We start from the raw sequence: 15,841 nt of genomic DNA, 5'->3' as shown, positions 1-15,841 counted from the left end.
ACTCCATCCTCCTCATGGGTAGGAAGAATTAGTATCATGAAAACGGCCATACTGCCCAAAGTAATTTATAAATTCAATGCTATTCCCATTGAGTGTGTGTGTGTGTGTGTGTGTGTGTGTGAGAGAGAGAGAGAGAGAGAGAGAGAGAGAGAGAGAGAGAAAGAGAATGTGTGTGTATGGAAGTTTATTAAGTAGTATTAACTGACAGGATCCACAAGGTCCCACAATAGGCTGTCTGCAAGCTGAGGAGATAGTAAGCCAGAGTTCCAAAGCTGAAGAAACTGGAGTCTGATGTTCAAGGGCAGGAAGCATTCAGCACAGGAGAATAATGAAGGCTGGAAGGCTAAACAAGTATAGGCTTTTCATGTTTTTTTCTACCTGCTTTATGTCCTGGCTGTGCTGGCAGCTGATTAGATGGTATCCACCCAGATTAAAGGTGGGTCTGCTTTTCCTAGCCCACTGACTCAAATGTTAATCTTTTTTGGCAACACCCTCACAGACACATCTAGGACCAATACTTCGCATCCTTCATTCCAATCAAGTTGACATTCAGTATTAACCATCACAGGCACCAATGACTATTCCTAGGATATGCAGATATACTTCTGATATTCTATCCAATCTCATTCTTGGCCTACCACCATGGTAAGCCAGTAACACTGGAAAGGAGCATGTGGCTGCATATCCAACAGTTTTGTTTTTGTTTTGTTTGTTTGTTTGTTTGTTTTTTCCTATAATCCATTAGTATACACCTGAGCCAATTGCAAAAAAAAGATTTGTTTTATGGGTAACAAAGGCATAAGTACTGATGATAATAGCAATGAAACTTAAGAATAGGGAAAATATAAATTTAGTAATAATTTGCAAAGAAAAATCTTACTGACATTTATTATTATTAATATTAAGCATTCATTTAGATGGAGGCCTGATCTTCTGTCTTGGGAAAACTGACTGCTTTGATCTTGTCTTTTTCTCGTCTTTTCTGGTTCTTTGAGAATTTTAAATTACTGGTTTGAGATGAAGTCCAAGTAGGCAAAGCAGTTTTCTTTAAATGGGTAATGTATATCCAGGAATTAATTCCTTTGAGGTTAGCAGCACAAGGGTTGATTAGGAGCATATAATAAGGTCTTTTCCACCTTTGTTAGAAACAATACTTTAAAATATGCTATTTCCAATAGACGAAAATCTCCTGGTTGGAGTTTGAGTTTCTAATCTCCTATAAGCTTATTGTGTAAAGAGTCTTCTACTAAATTACAGGTTTGAGTTAGCTGCCTCATAAGTCCACTGTATTTATTTAATATATCCCCTTTTGATATCACAGATTCTCAATTTACTGGATACAATTTCATAGATTAACCTGTTATGATTTCAAATGGAGATGCTTGGTATTTACCAAAAGGGATCAATCTTAGTTTAAGCAAAATCAATGAAAGCTTTTGGCCAAGGAATTATAAAAGCCTTAATTTTGCCGATTGAGTTTTCATTGCTCCATTTGTGTTTTTCACTAACCCAAATGACTAGGGGTAATAAGCACAATGGAAAAGTTGAAGAATGGGCAATATATCATATACTGACTAGATTACTTGTCCAGTAAAATGAATACTTCTGTTGTATAAAATTTAGGGAACTTCCTCATATTAGGATAATTTTTTCTAAGAGAATTTTACTTACCACTAAGGCTGTTGCTGTTTTGCCTGAAAATGCTTCTACCCAATGAGAAAATCTGCAAGCCATCACTAGGACATATTTGTATTCTCGTGATGGCAGTCATTGAATAAAATCTAGTTGCCACACTGTGGAAGGGCCGTCCCATTAAAAAAAGTGACTTTGAAAATGATGTAAAGGTTTCCCTGGATTATGTTTTGTCCAGAGATAACAGTTGTATACCTTATAAGCAATGAATGGAGAAGGTTTTCAGTAATATTGTTTACCCCAAGCAATCATCTCATCAAGGCTCCAGTGAGTTAAATCACACACACATTAAGAAAGATGATGGTAATTGGGACGGAAGTATGGACAGACCCTTTGGTTCATACCATCACACAGTCTAAGAGGAGAACTTTTTGTTTTTCAGTTGTTTTTCCCTTTACTTTCTCAATTTCCTTGTTCTATTTTTGGGGCTTTGGATTAATTTTTTATCAAAATCAAGTGCTTCCTTGAAATCTAAAATGGCTTGATTTTCTTGTTCAAATATACATAGGGCAGCTCATTTGGCTGTACTACTTGCTAATTGATTTTCTTGCTTTATAGGGTGTTTGCCTTTGGCCTGAAATCTAACAATGGTTAATGATTTTGGCAATAATAGAGCTTCCAATAATTTTGAAACAGGATGTCCATTTTTTATGGACTTATAGGAAGAGGTAAAAAAGTCTTCTTTATTTTCATAGCACCTCAAAGTCATAAGCTACTTCAAAAGCATATCTGCCATCTATATAAATATTAGCAATTATTCATTTCATCAATTTGCAGGCTCTAATTAATATTATTAATTCTGCTTGTGGAGCTGTGGTTGTTCCCAGAAGATAAGAACTTTCTACTTCCTCAAAGATACTCTAGCATAACTTGTATGTTAAATTCCAGATTCACCTTTTAAGTAGGATCCATCTGTAAACCAAACAACATCAGCATTAGCAAAGAGAGTTTCTTAAGGTGCATCCTGGGTGAGAGAAGCTGGTCAGTTAAGATCATGTAATCATGTTACATTTCCTCTGAAAGCAGGGGTAGAAGAGTGGTAAAATTTAGGTTACGATATTTGAAGAGTGTAATAGGGGAGCAGAAAGAACTTTATAAGAAGCCAGTCTACTAACTGAAGAGTGTCGAGTGTGATGGGAATTTAGAAGTACTTCCTCAGAATGTGGAATAAAGACAGTGAGGGGAGATTTCATCCCAATTTATTCAGTTACTTTTATTCATAGGTAAGTAATTATTGTTTTCATGTAGCGTGGCAATCTTTTAGCCACAGGATCCAGTTGTTAGCCATAGTACAGGTCTATTTTGATCTCAATGTTTGAGTCAGAACGCCTAAGATCTCTCCCTGATTTTCTTGAACAAATAATGAAAATAAAATATTATTTTTTGGATGTCCTAATATTGAAGTATCTGTAAGACTTGTTTTAAACATTTCTAGTGTTAACTGATTTTCCTCTGTCCATTCCACAAGTCCTGGCCTAGTTTGTTTTAAAAGAATATATAGATTTGAGTTTTTAGGATGAGGTTTGAAATTAAATATTCTGCAGTGTCTCACCAACCCTCAAATTCTTCTCAGTTGTTACTTTGTTTTAGTGGCAGGAAAAGCCGATCTTTTTATTCTATCCAGATTGATAAAAATATATTCCTTTGGTATTAAGTACCCTAAGCATCTTTTTTTTTGACAAACCTGGAGGATTTTTCTTCAAGACCTTGTGTCCTTTGAAGCTAAGAGTCATAATAAATAAATTTCATCCTCTATGGAGGCCTGCTTATCCCCTGAGCAGAGAAGAAGTAAATTATCTCTATACTCTATCAAGGTGGATTTCTTAGGGAAGTTGACATTGAATGGTCTATTTTTAATATTTGTTAAAGATAAATTGGGCTATCACTATATCCTTGATGTGTAGCTATTCATATATATTGTCTAACTGCCCAAGTGAATCTCAAAATAAATTATTTTTATCTGAAGGAATGCTAAAGAATGCACTAAATAGATCTATTTTGGTAAATGTATTAGAGTTCTCTAGAGAGACAGACATAATAAGATAGATGTATATAAAAAGGGGAGTTTATTAAGGAGAATTGACTCACATGATCGCAAGACAAAGTCTCATAATGGGCCATTTGCAAGTTGAGGAGCAAGGAAGCCAGTTTAAGTCCCAAAATGTCAAAAGTATGGAAGCTACAGTGCAGCCTTCAGTCTTTGAAGGCCCAAGAGTCCCTGGCAAACCACTAGCATAAGTCCAAGGGGCCAGAAGCTGAAAACTTTTGAGTCTGACTTTCAAGGGCAGGAAGCATTCAGTCCAGGAGAAAGGTGAAAGCCGAAAGACTCAGCAAATTGGCATCTTTCACCTTCTTCTGCCTGCTTGTTCTAGCTGTGCTGGCTGCCAACTGGATGGTGTCTACCCTCAATGTGGGTAGGTCTTCCTCTCCCAGTCCGCTGATTGTAATGTTAGTCTCTTCTGGCAACTCTCAGAGACACCCAGAAACAATAGTTTTGCATCCTTCGATCCAGTCAAGCTGACAGTATTAACCATCGCAGTAAAGAACTCATCTTCAGTTGGGATGATAATCAAAAACATAGGAGGGTTTGGTACTACTGAATGTTAACAATGATTTTGTTGTAATTTTTCTCAGATCCTTTACAAATCTTTAGCCTCCACCATTTGATTTTCTTATCAGAAGAATTGAAATGTTACATGAGCTAGGCTTGTACAGAGAATAATCAAGCTTCCTTTTAAATAATGCAAAATTATAGGACTTATCTCTTCCAAGGCCTCTGATCTAGAGCATTTTTTAAGGGTCAGAAGAGGTTTTGGTAGAATTATATGAATTTTAATTGGGGTAATAAGATAATTTTCCCAATGTTAATTAAAGATTTTGATCACAACTGACTAGGAATTATTTTCATAGGTCTTGTAATGTTTTATTATTTAAAGATTTTATTTCCTTTATGATGCTATGAATTCCAATTTGTGAATTAAAAAGATCAGAGTTTGAAAAAATTTTAAGCGTAATAATTCTACTTTATATTCTAATTATAAATACCTTTTCCCCCTTTGAGAGAAAGAGATGTGGGTAAACTTCTAAAATGTTTTTCCCTATCGAATGAAGTTTGAGGGACCAAGAGAAAAACATATATTTTCTGTAGTGGACCAAACTGAAGAATTTTAGATTGAGGTTTATATACTGATATCGGAGTATTTATTACACCTACCATTTATATTGATTTTTGTTTTTATTTTATTTATTTTATTTTATCACATTTTAGGTTTGGGGGTACATGTGAAGAACATACAAGATTGTTGTGTAGGTACACACATGGCAGCATGATTTCTGTAGTTTTCTTTTACTCCAGGAAATGTGGTATTGTAATAAGCTGGATTTTACCACTGATAATGTAGCTCCAGTGTCAATGAGAGCTTGTGTTTGTTCACCCATTTAAATTAATTTCATTTTCCCCTAAGGTATTAGAGAAAAGAGAAGTTCCCTTTGATTTTCTGAGAACATTCTGATTCTTCTTTTTCTTGGCTTGTTGCTATTCTCTCTCTTTTAACTTTCTATAGTCCCTTCTGAAATGTTCAGGCTTTTCGTAGTAGTTGTAATGCAGGGAATTGGTTGAGTTTTGGAATGTATTAGGCTGTTTAGGTATTACAAATTAGTTAGACAGTTGTTTTCGTTGTAAACTCAACGATCTTATTTGGTTTTCCTTTCTATTTAACCTTCTTTCTTTTCTTGTGGGTTCAAGTATAGAATATTTAATCAAAAAATAACTAGATCTTCAGTTTGAGAGATAGCTCAACTAGGTTAAAGACTCAATTATAATTGCTAATTCTTCATCTAATTCATTTATAATGTTTGAGTTAAATAAAAGTATCATGTTTTTCTTCTGATAGGCCTGACTATGGTTTAAATAATTTTTTCTCCAAATGTTTCATAGTATGCCATTACATGCTCATCAAGATTTTGTCAACATTGTTGTATTCTGTTCATATCAACTCCTCTTTGGAAAAGTAAGATAGTGTGCTGTAAAGCTTTGGCAGTATTGTTTACACATTGACAGTCTGCTTCAGAAAATTTATGAAAGTCCTCTAAATAATTTCTCTAATTTGCTTTTGCTATCCTATCTTTGGCACTGCTTTCTGATGCTAACATGTGAACCAATTTATATAAATAAGAGAATCTGGGATCACAAATTAGAATATTCAATGCAAAATATTTAGCAAATCCAATAGCAGCCTGAAGAGGATCTGGAAACTCTTTAAGCATGCCTTTAACTTCTACTTTTGACCATGGTTAATAAACTGAGACAGGTCTTCCTCTGCTATATACATGGCATTTCTGAAATGAAGCCATAATAGCAGAAAAGGTAGAGAGGGAGAAGGAGGGAAGTTCAAACAAACAAGTTCTTACAAAGAAGAAAGAGAAGCAGAAGGGAGCAAAATTTCAGCAGTTGTTTTTAATTCAGAAATTTTTTTGAAAATCTTTTCTTTTCCTCTTGCAAGAAAATGACTTGATCAGAGACTCTTTTAAAGCTTCTAAATGCCACTGAAAATAGTTCTCCTAGTTATTGATTTATTTAATTTTACTGTAGAGTCAGCTTTCTCTAACTGAGTACACAGATAAACTAGTTTGGATGTTTCAAAGGTACCCCATTTTGGCTATTGTAATTTGGGGTTATTACAAAGTATATGACACGATTTTTCAAAATAGCTGCATAAAAAGACACAATAAATATTAATCATGAATTCAGCAAGTATTTCTAATGGTGGATATGTTCTTAAAGAAGACGACTTGGGAGTACAATTGCCTACAATTTAGACTTTTGTTTTGAATGATCGAGACCTCAGGAGATGTATTGGATCCAGTGCGTTACTTGTGGGATAGCTCCTCAGTGTGTCCCCCTTGAGTTGATTCTTCCTGTTTTACATATCTCATTAGTCCCAAGAGATCTGGGTGCTTAAGGCTTGTAGTGATCAACCATTATATGTGCTTAGCAGATTAAGCAAGCTTCCCTCAATGTTCTTCTTGAGGGATTCCCTGTTAGTACAGATTGACATCACTGTCAGTAAGCTCCAGCTCTCCTGTGAGACCTTAGTTGCCTAAGGTACCCTTTTGCTGGGAGGAACAGTGTCTCTTATCTTTGAGGCTTATCTCATCCTCATAGAGAGCCTTTTCTAATTTTGTTAATAATAAAAATAACATTTTATTTTCAGAGAAACTCTTTTCTCCCTGACCAAAATTTTGAAGGAAAGAAAAGTTTGTAAAAACTCTTGGTAATTTCAAACAAAATCTTACCCTCCGAGAAAAGTAAAATTCACAAATTCATGACTAGATTAGCGAATGTCTAGAAAAAAATAAAACTCCTACCTTACAGTAGAGCTTTTAGTAGCAACTTTAATGAGTTAAGAATGTGTATAGTTCAAATAAAGTCTGAATTCTTCAATGAAGCCATGAGAATTCAAACATAAGAGAAGTTTACCATAGATCCTGTTGACTAGCAAAATAGGTAAACAAATGTAATTTATGATGGTTCCAAGGGTCCCCCTGTGGGTGAAGTGGTAGACATTGCTGGAGGTTTGCTTCTGGTCTCTTTGTGGTCGCCAAAAGGTAAATCTGAAATAATGATATTCAGAAAATATAATTAAGTATAGGGTTTGTTTAAGTATTAACACACAAGTTTGAAGATAGCCACCAAGGAGACACCAACTCTAAAGGAATGGGGTCAGTGTTCCAAATGGAGAAGTTAAGATTTTATTTATATTAGCAGAGAAAGAGAAACTTTAGCAGATTTACAGTATTCCCTATGTGAGACTAGTGCATATGTGACCATGATTCGATTGGTTACAGATTCTATTAGTTACATTCCAAGGAAGATTGCTTTATTGTACCATGAAGAGGGGCAGTGATTTGGGGGGAGCTGGGGGGGGTCTTATTTCTGGTGTGTTTGGTTTTCCTAGTTATTTATAGAAGTAAAAGTCACCCAGTTGCATGCTGCATAACTCAGGCAGCATAGCCTCATTCCTCTTAAGGCTCAGAATAATTTAAAGTTCCAACAACTTTACGTTTGAATTATTTAATAAAGGTTGAATTATTGAAGTTCACAAAAATAGATTTCTTTCAAAGAATCAAGTTGCCTTTAATTTTCTTATGATAATAATATCTTCTGTGCAAAGAAGAGATATTTATGTGTTGGTTTGGGGGGTTATTACTTAACAAATAATAATTTAGAAAGGCAGAAGTATTTTTGAAATATACTAGCTAATCTCTGCATGTGCTAATGCATACAATGTAAGACACATGATTTCTTATTGAGTAGATTATAATAATCATATAAAATAATCACACAATAAGAAAAAATGACATAAAGGTAAATGTAGTAAATGTCCAGATTTAACAAATAAGGCAAAATAATTTAGGAAAAATATAGATTTATTTAGAGAATATTCCTTGAAAAAATCCAGCATAAAATTCTTATTAAAATAGCTATATGTAATTGCAGGATAATTTTAGAGCACAGTCAGAAAACATGAGTTCATATCTCTTCTCTTTCAATTATTAATTGTATAAACTTGACCAAGTGTCCAAAAATCCCCAATACTCACTTTATTCTTCGAAAGTGTGAGTAATAATAGTAAATGTCTAATAAACGTAACCTCTTCCTAAATTGTGCCCTTATAAATTAAACATGTACCTTTGCCCAGTGGCAGTATCGTAGCCAATGAGGTTTATCTGAGGCTCAATTATTGCTAATTGAAAACTTTTCCCAATACCCCACCATGATGACTTGAAATATAGTCAGCATTGGTAATTTTTGGCAATCTCTATGGGGACTGAATCATTAAAAAAAATAATTAAAAAAATTAAAAATGTAAATGAAACACGTAGACTCAGGTATTTTGAAAATATGAGTACATATTTTGAGAAAATTCTAAACAATATTGACCCTTTTTCACTGTCTTTTAGAAGAAAAAAAGTTTATATTTTTTGCACCCCTTAAAGACATCCAAACACCCTATAGTACAGCACACACTGTTGATAATTGTTTCAACTGGGTGTTGGGTACAGTAGGTTTCATTATATTGTTGTTTCTGTTTTTATGGTTGAATATTCTCATTATTTTGAAAAGTTATTTAAAAACTCTATTATCACTACTTAATTATCTAACAGTATAAGAGTCTGTCTGGCAAATTCTGCTGTAAAGTTTTATTTTAAGTAATGAGAGTGTGGCACGCTTTATGTGCTTTTTTATTTCCTATGAACCTGTCTTTGTAATAGAGACTTATAATAGTACATTAATACTTGAGTTTTTCTCTATTTTCTCTTTAGGTGAGCTTCTTTTTTTCTTCAAAGTCTGTGGAATAGAAACTAAACTAATAATTTTTATTCTATGTGCTGAGGGCAATACATTGTTCAACATCATCTCTTATCTCTTAAATATCCATGTTCCATTTAAAGTAGGAAGACAGATTAATGAATTACTCATGACCATCATCTGTGAGAATCTCCTACCTTAAAATGATGATTCTTCCTTTCAAATGAGAAGAAATTTTATTATGTCATCAAGTTCCTGATTTCCTATTGCAGCAAGTTAGAGGATTAAAAATGAAATGTAAACCTTTGTATGTGTGTATATAATACACATATTTACAGTTGAGAGGAACCTAGAAGTAAGTTGTTATTACTATCACTTATTTATCTGTTCATTCACTCAACATCTCTGTGTTGACAAGCACCATCCTAGGAAATGGAAATTCAATGACGAAGCAACACAAAATATTGCCAGCACAAATATAGCAAATGCCAGGGGGAAGGAGGAGGACAAAAGAATTAGATAAATGAGTAAAGTAAATGGCATGTCAGATGGTATTAGTTTTATAGAGAAAAATAAAGCAGAAGAAAAAAAGTGATTGACGAGACAGAAAGACTATTTTAAGTATGATAGTGACAAAACTGTCACATCAGGGTGACATTTGAGGAGACACCTGAAATATGTGAGACTATAAATGATGTAGATATCAGTCCGATGTGTATTCCAGGCTGTGTAGGAAGAGCACACAGGTTTCTGATGGGAAAGAGGCCTTACCAAGAACTAGAAAGAAGGTATGCGTGACTGGAGCAGAGTGAGACAGGAGGAAAAGATCGCTGGACTCAGGATTTCAGTTCTTCCTCCACATCACATTAGAAGCCTATGGCTGATTTTAAGCAGAGAAATGTCTTAATCAGCTTTGGAGAATGAGTATATTCCAAGGCCTTGAGATACATGAAGAAGTAGCAGACCGATGATCAACACATACCTACAAGATTTTACTGAGGCATTTGAGATGATTAGATTAATTAAACAATTGAGGTGATTTGCTATAGTAGGCATGGTAGAAAGTATGTTGAGTTGTGCTACATGGCAGCTTTTACTCTTGATTAAATATCTTGAAATATAATCTGTTTTCAGTTAATTCAAAAAGAGGGAGAAACCTTTAGGATTTCAGATTTTGGCCAATCCCTCCTTACCATTCTGCTCTCAGCTACCTCCTACTCAGATTTTCTCTACCCAGCATTCACTGGGGTCTTTAATGTCTTTAGTATCTGTCTGCCTAGAGTCTTTAGTATCTGTCTGCCTAGATTTGTTCCATCTGAGGAATGTCACATTTACAACAGTATCCTTGGTACACTAAATGCCCGCAAGAGACACTGAATTATTTGATGAATGATGAATAAATGGATAAATAATGGAGAATTGAAAAATTAATGGAGGCATGCTGAAAGACCATTACATTGTATTTCTAATACATAAATCCAGATATGACTAGATTACAATGCTAGCTAGGAACACAGACACATTCTCGTGACAACTGCCTGCTTTACTGCAGTGTAAGGCAGTGACTCAGGTCCCGGGTGTATGAGAGCAGCAACTCTGTTCTCAAAACCAATATGCAGTCATGTGGTATATTTTTCAGACTGGGTAATGCAGTTGAGTCACAGCAGTGAAAAAAATGCCATTGGAGTTGCTATGTTTAAAAGCTTTTCTTTTTCCACCCTATTATTATTTTTTTAAATATTTAACTAAAAATGAATTCATAACAAAATAATGTACAATATTCCTCTGTCAAGACAAGAAAGCAAGGGGCTAGCTGAGCATCTTTATAATTCAAATCTTATTATTTTGGGGAGATGTTTTAGTACCATTTCTTCAAAGAAATGTTCTCAGCAATTAATTCATGCTTTGTAAATTTGAAGCATGCTAACTAGATATCCATCAGGTGGATAGGGGGAACCTTCTAAGAAACTATTGGCTTCAAATATAGTGCACATAAATTAACTCTAAAAAAACCCTTCTATAAATACATCATATCATCATGTGTATATTGAGTGGGCCACATATGTTTTTGAATTCCATAGTTTATTTGTCCAAATGTACCTGGAACATGTGTTCGCTGTAAGTATGGATTTTTCGAAACACATTTGCTTTCATCTGTTAGCTGGTATTCACATAGTTATTCTAGGTCTACTTTATGCCACACAGTGTGAGAGATACAGAAAGATAAAACGATATTTTCTTTGTTATCAAGGAATCTGCATACTTCTCAGGGAGATTCACTCACATATGGGCTGCAAGCTGGAATATAATCCTAAAATTGTGCTATATTTCCATAGAAATGGAAGGATCATTGGATTAACTGCATGCAAAAAGGGAGACTCAAACTGAACCTTAAAGGGCATGTTGCCTTCGATGAGGCATGAGGGATGACCAAACAATTCTGACTATAAACGATTGTAATTTTGCTTTAAAATTTTTCTTTTTACATAAAGAGAGAATAGCATGTTATCTTGAAAAGGCCATGCACTGAAATCCAGGGGATCCAGGTTGTAGTGCTGATTTGGCCCTCGATTCACTGTGCAGTGTCAACTCCTCTCCAGGACTGAATTAGAAAAAGTCATCACAAAAGCACTTTCTAATTTAGGTAGTAAAACATAATTTAATATAAAATTATCAATGCCATGCTCTCCGGCTATTTAAAAACAATTGCAGCTAGATTTCTAGCTTTCCCAAGCAAAAATATCAGAAATTATTATCTTTCCCATTGTTAATAACAAAACAGACAGCAAACCCCAATGTAGAGATACCTAACACATGTGGATAAACAAAAGGATTAATTATACTACAATTCCAACTCACAGAAAGCCATAAAACTCTCTGTAGGCCACTGGAGTTTAGATAATTCAGGTGAAGTAAGATGGTGCTAAAGGCAAAACTTAGTGATGCCTTTGAAGTCTGAATATACTTTTTTGATGTTGAAATCCTTGAGTTACTAATAATAGCTCACTTGCATAGCATGTCAAACTTCTTTAAATAATCATTTAACTTTTAACGTGCATTCTTTTGTGTTAAGTCATTATTTCCTCTTGACAGGTAATAGAACTCAGACATAAAGACATTAGGAGATTTCTCTGTTTAAGACAGTGAATCTGTAACCTCAACCAACCTGAAACCCACTTCTCATTCTTGCTGCAGTTCTTTGTGTTTTCTAATATGGTGACTGTGGACTTTCTAAAGTTGTTTTGAGTGTTTCTCTTGCTCTTTCCGCAACTGCTTTTGAAGATATTCATTGAGAAAGGAGCATTTATCTTTATGGATGAGTCAGTAGTGTGCTGGTAAATATTTATCAATCAACTTTTTGGGGAAAAATGATCAAGTACTAATTTACAGCGTTTGCCAATATATTAGTCTGTTTTGTTTTGCTAAAACAGAGTACCTGAGACTGGGTAATTTATAAAAAACAGAAATTTCAACATCTTATAAACTTCGGAGTTTGGGAAGTCCAAGATCAAAAGGCCAGTAGATTCAGTGTCTGGTGAGGGCCCAGTCTCTACTTCCAAGATGGCATATTGATGGCTTCATTCTCTAAAGGGTAGACACACTATTTCTCACATGATGGAAAAGTTGAAGGGAAGGAAACCACTCCTGAAAGCTGAAAGCCCTTTCATTGTAGTATTATTCCATTAATGAGAGCGGAGTCTTCATGACATAAACACCTTCTTTTCAGCCCTTCTTCCCAATACGGCTGCACTGGTAATTAAACTTTCAACTCATGAGTTTTGGAAGGGAAAAAACAGTCAAACCATAGTAGGCAATTTTTGTAGTACAAATACTCCCATCGTGATTAATTTCAAGCTACTAATATAATGTCACCAAAATAAGAGTTGTTAAAAAAAATAAGGGCAATGCCAGCTGGCTCTAGCATGCCATTGGTTCAAATATTTCTCACTTCTTGTGTCTATTAGTTTAGTTCCAGATTAACTGATGTGATTCATTAGAGCTGAAAAATTCTGATTATACTCTTCAAGTTTCACTTTGCCCAAGCATGAGTCCATGGAGGGTAGTTATTTTTAGCTTATTGTAATACTTTAGTGAAATCTTCAGAGAGAGAGAAAATTGGGGGAAGATGAGAACAAGGTATGTAACTCAAAGAAAAAGGAGTATTTTCCTGTGAATGAGTAGCTGTCTTTCTTTGTGAAGTTTTTATATGAGCTCCTTCTCCCTGACTCACTTGACCTGGATGTATATCAACATCTATGTTTCTAGCAATATCTAGCCTAGCTTCAGATATTTCCTCTCTTGACCTTCATATATTTACAGACATAAATGCTTAATTAACATCTCCAGCATTTTGGAGATGTTAATTAAGCATTTATGTCTGTAAATTTGGAGATAAACTAAAGACAGTATTACCTGGCCTCAACCACACTAACCCTTCTCTTTCTATATTTCTTGATTAAGAAAGAAAACCAAAATTTAACTTAATCCTCTTCCCTTGCCTCTCCACAGTAGTTAACCCATTAGCAAATTCTACTAATTTTATAATGTATTTTTCCTTGAATTTATGCATGATAAACCTTTCCCTTTCAATAAACTTTATAGCATGGTATACAAAGTCATCCATCCGTTGGCCCTTTTCTGACTCTCCAGATTCATTGCTCACCATTTTGGTCTCAAACTCTACATTATAATACCAGACTGGTTATAGCAGTCCAGTGTAATTCATGTTTCTGTATTTTTTGGAACCTGTACTATCTTACAGTCCACACTCCTTACAGTCTTATCTTTTTTGCCTGGAAAATTATTTCTTCATACTTTAATAATTACCTCCAATGTCAACTCTTCTAGAAAATCGTCCCTGAATCCCATTCTTTCCTGTTGCGGTGATAAGCATTATTTCTCTTTATTTTCATTGCACACTTTGTAGATTCCAGACTTTAGAATATTACAAAGAATTACGTTTGTAGATCTCTCCTTCTTAAAATACTTTAAGCTCATAAAGAGAGGCACAATGTGGTATTTGCCTTTATACTTTTAGGACTTAGCATAGAATTTGGCATATAATAGTTAAATGGTATTATTAAACAATAAAGAAGTATCTTAGCACATGCATTAAAGTCAGAATAGTTATTTCAAAGAACATTAAGATGGAAGCAATAACCTAAAAACTGGCAATTCTGGCTTGATTTGATCATGTGTGCAGTTTATTTCTGAGAGTCTTAAAATACTTTATGCTTGTATCTAGTGCTTGTAAAATTAATTCAGAATGAGGAAGAAAAGGCAGCATTAGGAGGTAGAAGTAAATTTTTTGAAAATTCTCATACAATATTTGAGTTCCTGTCTCAATGCAGAAAGCATCATTGATGATATAGCATTGTAACCTGAAGTTATATATTGTATTTCAGACTTTTAAGAAGCATAGTTACTTGACATCCTCCCTGGTTTCTGAGTGTCCTGGAAGAAGAACTAGGCAGGCTGTTTTCCTCCTATGAATGGTCTCACATAATGGTTAAAATGGGAAACTGGAATTAGAAAGACAAATTTTAAAATTCCTTGTCTGATACTTAAAAAGATGATAACCTTGGGTAAGTTATTTAAACTCCTCTAAAGAGTCAGTTATTGTTCTGTAAATTGTGAATAACAATATAGGCCTCTCAAGTTCATCATAATAATTAATTTAGATAATGCATGAATATCGTCAGAGTTTTTGTTATAAGTCTCCAAAACTAATTTTAGGCAATAAAAACACATTGGAAAGATGTAAGATATTCATAGACATAACTATAGACACAACTAGCACTTGCAGTAGCAAACTTTTAAAACAGTATCCACAACAAATTTTGGAAGGACAAAAAGAAAGCAAAAACACCACTGCGAACTATCATGCCACATGTTACCACTGCTGGCAATACACCAGACATGTCTCTACCTTGGCATTTTTCCAGTTTGAAGTCTAACCCATCCTTAGGCTGTGTCTTACAAATCCCAGATTTAGAGCCTTGTGGTAGAAACATTAAATCCATGACCTAATCACGTTTTCTCCCATTTTTGCTAAGCATGAAAGAAAGATGATCACTTTTCTATAGCTTTACAAGTCAGTGGTTGGACCCTTTTTCCCACCTATACCAAACATTATTGAGGATTATTCTTAAATAGGGAGAACCATTAAGTTAATCCGTAAAAATGACAATTTTTTTTTTTTTTTTTTTTTTTTGAGATGGAGTTTTACTCTCGTTTTCCAGGTTGGAGTGCAATAGTGTGATGTTGGCTCACTGCACCTCCCCTTCCCAGATTCAAGCAATTCTTCTACTTCGGCCTCCCAAGTAGCCAGGATTACAGGTGACCACCACCACCCCTGGCTAATATATTTTTATTTTTAGTACAGATGAGGCTTTGCCATGCTGACCAGGCTGGTCTCAAACTTCTGATCTCAGATGATCCACCTGCCTCAGCCTCCCAAAGTGCTGGGATTACAGGTGTGAGCCACTGTGCCCTGCCACAAATAACTATTAATAAATTCCTTTCATTAATAAATTCCTGCTCATCATCTAGAAATGCTTGTTTTCCCTACTTATATAAAACTACTCCGTCCTTGGATATGGTTACCGTCTCTCTTATAACCAAAAAACAAACAACAAAAACAACAAAACCACACTCAGCATATTCTCAAAGGGAATAAATCAAATTCCTATCTGTTGTTCTACTCAACTTATATGTCCAGTATTTTGGGGTAAGGCATACTCATCTATCATAATCTTCTTGATATTCTACAAAATATTGACTAACAGATCAATTTAACCAACAACACAACACTTTACAAAAATATAGTTAAGATTA

At 34.6% G+C, this 15,841-nt stretch overlaps 1 non-coding gene across 1 annotated transcript; it reads left to right on the top strand.

Moving 5' to 3' along the window:
• The first annotated feature begins 8,381 nt into the window (after nt 1-8,381).
• Nucleotides 8,382-8,522, top strand: LOC120361772 (U4 spliceosomal RNA). Its single transcript, XR_005577889.1, has one exon. It is a non-coding gene; the product is annotated as a U4 spliceosomal RNA (small nuclear RNA).
• Nucleotides 8,523-15,841: the final 7,319 nt, after the last annotated feature.

Source organism: Saimiri boliviensis, chromosome 13 (assembly GCF_048565385.1).
Source record: "Saimiri boliviensis isolate mSaiBol1 chromosome 13, mSaiBol1.pri, whole genome shotgun sequence".
NCBI classification, from domain to species: domain Eukaryota; kingdom Metazoa; phylum Chordata; class Mammalia; order Primates; family Cebidae; genus Saimiri; species Saimiri boliviensis.
This window is presented reverse-complemented; position numbering and strand designations above follow the sequence as displayed.